Consider the following 5362-nt stretch of genomic DNA (forward strand, 5'->3'; position numbering starts at 1 on the left):
ATGAATCATTATTGTGTATTTTTTGTTTGCACCGATTTGAGTTGGCTAACTTGTCGATCTGTGTGCGGCCGGTGGCGGGTAATTAGCGATCTGTGATTCACACTCCGCTCCAGTAACGATGTGTCAATCTGTGTGCGACGGTGGCGGGCAATTAGCGATCTGTGAAAGAGGATCCTCTCCAGTAACGATGTGTCGATCTGTGTGCGGCCGGTGGTGGGTAATTAGCGATCTGTGAAGGAGACTCCGCTTCAGTAACGATGTGTCGATCTGTGTGCGACGGTGGCGGGCAATTAGCGATCTGTGAAAGAGGCTCCGCTCCAGTAACGATGTGTCGATCTGTGTGCGGCCGATGGCGGGTAATTAGCGATCTGTGAAAGAGGCTCCGCTCCAGTAACGATGTGTCGATCTGTGTGCAGCCGGTGGCGGGTAATTAGCGATCTGTGAAAGAGGCTCCGCTCCAGTAACGATGTGTCGATCTGTATGCGGCCGGTTGCGGGTAATTATCGATCTGTGATTGACACTCGCCCACTCCCGCTCCAGTAACGATGTGTCGATCTGTGTGCGACGGTGGCGGGCAATTAGCGATCTGTGAAGGAGACTTCGCTTCAGTAACAATGTGTCGATCTGTGGGCGGCCGGTGGCGGGTAATTAGCGATCTGTGATTGACACTCCGCTCCAGTAACGATGTGTCGATCTGTATGCGGCCGGTTGCGGGTAATTATCGATCTGTGATTGACAGTCCGCTCCAGTAACGATGTGTCGATCTGTGTGCGGCGGTAATAATAATAATAATATAATAATATAACTTTATTGCGGTAACAATAATAAAATTGCATACAAACGTCACAGAATATTTAAATAATAAAAAGTTAGGCCTACACTTCATTCACTCACGCACACAGTCACATGTTTCTCTCATTCACTCTCATCTTCATTCTCACCAGACAATCCTGCCACTGCCACACCAGAACCAGAGGATTGATCGTGTTAGTTTTGAATTTCGTCCCAGCGGCTCTCCATAAACTCGTCAACTGAGTAAAACACCCTCGACACCAAAAGGTGTCTTAGTCGAGTTTTAAATTTTTTTTGGTCATTCAATTGTTTGATCTCTTCAGGGAGCTTATTGATTAGCTTGACACCAACCTCAGACGGTAAACGTTCGAATGCTGCAGTTCTGTGTTGTTGAACGCGGAAGTTGTCCCTGCCTCTAGTCCCATACTGGTGAACGTCCCTGCCTTGAACCAAGTTACACTTAGAACGGCAGTACAGGACAACCTCCAGGATATAGAGACAGGGCAAAGTCAGCAATCCAAGCTCCCTGAAGGTGTTTTTGCATGAATCTCTAAAGTTCAATTTTGAAATGATTCGGACAGCTTTCTTTTGACTTCTAAATACACGTTCGAATTTGTATTTAGAACAGCTGCCCCACAGTCTCAAACCGTATGTCAGATGTGGATATACCAAGCCAAAGTAGGCCGTTCTTAGTATATCCAAAGAGCAGAATTTTGCAAGCTTCCGTAAGACATAAATGCCTGAGGAAACCTTTGAACAAATGCTGTCAATGTGATCGTCCCAAGTCAGCCCTCGATCTAGGTGCATTCCGAGGAACTTGGTGGAATCAGTTTCTTCTATTAGAACATCATCCGCCATCACGGCAGCGAAGTTGTCAGGTTCTTGCTGCCGAAGAAAGAAATTGACAACGCTTGATTTGGAACTGTTGGTCCTCAGATTTAGTGTTGAAAAATACTGAATACATGAATTCAGTTCTAAAAATGAGTTTGATTTCTAATTCATGTTTTGTTTTTGCTCTGATGCAGAGAGTTGTATCGTCAGCATACTGAACCATCTTCGCTGTAAGGATCGATGAGTTCAATCTGTTGACGTACACAAGGAATAGGACAGGTCCAAGGATAGATCCCTGTGGGACACCGTAAGTCATTTGAACCTTTCCTGACAGGGTATTCGCAATCTGCACACACTGGCTTCTATCCCTGAGGTAAGACGAGATCCATTCGTGCGGCAGACCTCGAACACCACATGTCGTCAACTGGTACAACAGTGTTTCGTGATGTACACAGTCGAATGCTTTAGAGAGGTCTAGAAATATGCTTAGCACATGTTCCCTTCTCTCCAGGCCATCGACAACTGTATCGATTAGATCTGTGACCGCATCGATTGTGGATTTGTTTTTTCTGAAACCGAATTGTTCGGAACAGAGGATTTCAAAACGATCAAGAAAATTTTCAAATCTGACAAGAAAAAATCTTTTCAAGAACTTTGCTCATGACTGGGAGGATTGAAATTGGACGATAGTTGCTTGCAAGGCAAGGATCGTCTTTTTTGAAAATGGGTGTGACTTTCGCAGATTTCAAAAGGGAGGGAAAAATTCCTTGTGCGAAAGACAAGTTGATCAAATTTGTAAGTGGAGCCAAAATATGCTTAGAGCAACGTTTGAGCAGCCACACAGACATGCCGTTGATGTCACATGATTTTTTTGGTTTCAATCCTTGTATCACGCGGGCCACCTCCTCCTCACTCACAGGAGACAGTGCCATGGATGAGACCGGTCCCATCGATGACACTTCGCTGCAATTGAGGCCTTTGAATGATGGGTCAAGTGATGCCACAGATGAAAAAAATGAGTTGAACTCACTTGCCACTTTAGAGGGATCTGAAATAATTTCGTCCTGGATTTTGAGCTTTGGAATTTGGGAATTTTTTGAGCAATTTGGCTGTGTTGTTACATTTTTAATAATGCCCCAAGCAGTTTTGGAAAAGTTTTCGCAATTTTTCAATTTTGTTTCAATTTCACGTGCTTTTGCAGATTTTATTGTTTTCCGATATTTGCTCTTGAAATTTCTAAAAAAATGTTTTAAATTGTTCATTTTCGGTGCTAATGTAAATCGAATGGTAAAATTTTAGCCGTTCTCGTAATTCTAAAATTTCCTTCGTCACCCAAGAATTTTGTTTTGCTTGTTTGCGTTCTTTAAAATTTTTGAAAGGACAAGTTACATTTAAGTGATAGACAAAAAGATTATGAAACGCGGTGTAAGCTTCATCTATGCTTTCAAGATTGTCCTAAAAACGACCAGGACTCATTTTTTAAAAACGAATTCAAAAGGGCAATGTTTTTCGAGCTAGTGTCTCTTTTGATTATGGATGACGGGTGTTTAATTTCTGGCTGAAAGTTACTGATAGTGGTCTCCTGAGCGAAGTGGTCAGAGATGGCCGCATTGAAAACAGTGACTGAGGCGTTTGGAATGTTCGTGATGACGTTGTCGATGGCTTTACTCGATGTGGCGGTCACTCGTGTTGGCGTGTTTACTGACCAGATCAATCCGAAAGAATTTAGGATGTCGCGTAGCCGCTGGGTCAGGGGGTTGGTGTGGTCTAAAACATCAATGTTAAAGTCGCCAGTTATGATAAACTTTGACGACTTCAAACAGATGGAATTTAGAAGATTTTCAAAATTTTCAAAAAAAATATTGCTGCATCCGTTTGGAGAACGATATAAGCCAATAATTGTAATTTTGTCATCAGAGTTCAGGTCGATTTTTATTCCATCCACTTCAAAATCTAAATCACAACTGTGAGTCAACTTGTGTGGAAGGAATTCAATATCAGATTTAACGAAAATTGCCACACCTCCCCCTTTAAAATGAGTTCGATCGTAAGATGTTGCCAATTTATAGTTGTCAATCCTGAACAGTCTGACTGTTTCAGGTTTGAAACCATGTTCAGAAATAACAAAAACGTCAGGATGCAGTTCGCGTGCCATGAGCGACAGCTCGTCTGCTTTGTTGGTGGCAGTCTGTGCATTTTGATGCACAACCGAGAAAATTTTGGTTGAATTTTGAATTTTGTTGGTTTGATGTTTTTTGTGGAATTTTTGACGCAAATTTTGACGATCTGGTTCTGATGTGTCTATCCTTCTTTTGCATTGGTTAAAAACTGACAGTTTTTTTGTCCAGAATTATCACTGTAGTGAAGGTTGGCTGGGCGTTGGCTCTTCACCGCCTCGGCGAAGGTGTCGTAGGCCATGGTCCGGACTGGTGGTTCAGGAGGAGCTGGCGACGTATGGGCGGCGGGCGATCTCGGCTGGGCCGGCGGCGGCGGTCCGCAGGGGTCAGCGGGCGGTGTCGGGGTGACTGCGTGGTCCAACCTTTGCAAAGGTGTCGAACGGATCGGCGCAGTTACTTCTGTGACGCGACGACGGGGCCTAGGCATCATACCGGCGATCCTCTGAAGTATGAGGTCGGCCAACAGTTGTTTGCCACTTGCACGCAGGTGGAGGCCGTGTGGGGTGAAGTGGCTGCGATCCATTTTGCTGATATCCAGCATTTCCGCGCCCTCGTAACGGATACACAGCTCGGCAATATAATTATTGACGAGAGCCGTGGTCTGGTGAACTGGGCTGTCAGAGGGCAGGTCGTGCCTCGTAGGCAGCGACAACACCAGGAGCGCGGAGGACGAACAACAGTCTTCCACAATTTTTTTCTAGTCTGCTGAAGATGATGTCCTGGTTCCCAGCAGCCACGTCATTTGTCCCGGCCAGTAGTACATAGCAGTGGTCTGGTGGATGGGTGGGGGCCGGGGCTACACTTAACAGACCCGCGCCAGGCTTGCAGAATCCGCCGATGTTTGTTCCTCTTGTACTTCTGCGCATTAGAGAGGCGAGATGGCGTGAGTGACTGTCCCCTATCACAGTCACATTCTTAAACTGCAATTTAATTGTTGGTGCTGTTTCAGGGTTGCCGCTTTTTATTTGTTTTTCTGTCCCGGTCTGAGATTTTGTTGAATTGTGAGTTTTTTATCGTGTTTTTTGGGCTTTCTTTTTCTTTTTCTTACTTGTTTTTTTGGTGACCACTGTAAAGGCGACTCCCTCTTCAGCCGGTGCGGCTGTGGACTCCAACTCCTTTTGCAGATAAAGCTGATCACTTGACATTTTTAAGTTTGATGTGTTCATTTTAGTTTTCAGTTCTTTATTTTCTGCTTCAAACAGTCTTAAGGTACTTATTATTTTCTTGGTTTCTTCTTCATATATTTTACATTTGCTACATGGTAACTCAACCTTTAATGACAAGATTTGTTTTTTCAATTCTTCATTGTTATCCCTTTCCAGTTTTAATAAATTTTCCAGAGATTGAGAGGAGTTCTCAGCTGGTATAGTTTCATTCCCAGCAGAAACTGCCGGGGTCGCTGTACCTGATGAACCGGCAACGCGTGTCGATGGCTCGTGGATGCGCGCGGAGTCCTCGTCAGCCTCATTGTCCTCGAACCGTGCTCCGAGCTGTTGATCGACTACTCCTGTAGTTATAGAAAGGACATATATTTCCAGCAGAACCATTTGGCAATTCAAACA

This window comes from Homalodisca vitripennis, unplaced genomic scaffold (assembly GCF_021130785.1).
Source record: "Homalodisca vitripennis isolate AUS2020 unplaced genomic scaffold, UT_GWSS_2.1 ScUCBcl_2551;HRSCAF=7435, whole genome shotgun sequence".
Classification (NCBI taxonomy): Eukaryota; Metazoa; Arthropoda; class Insecta; order Hemiptera; family Cicadellidae; genus Homalodisca; species Homalodisca vitripennis.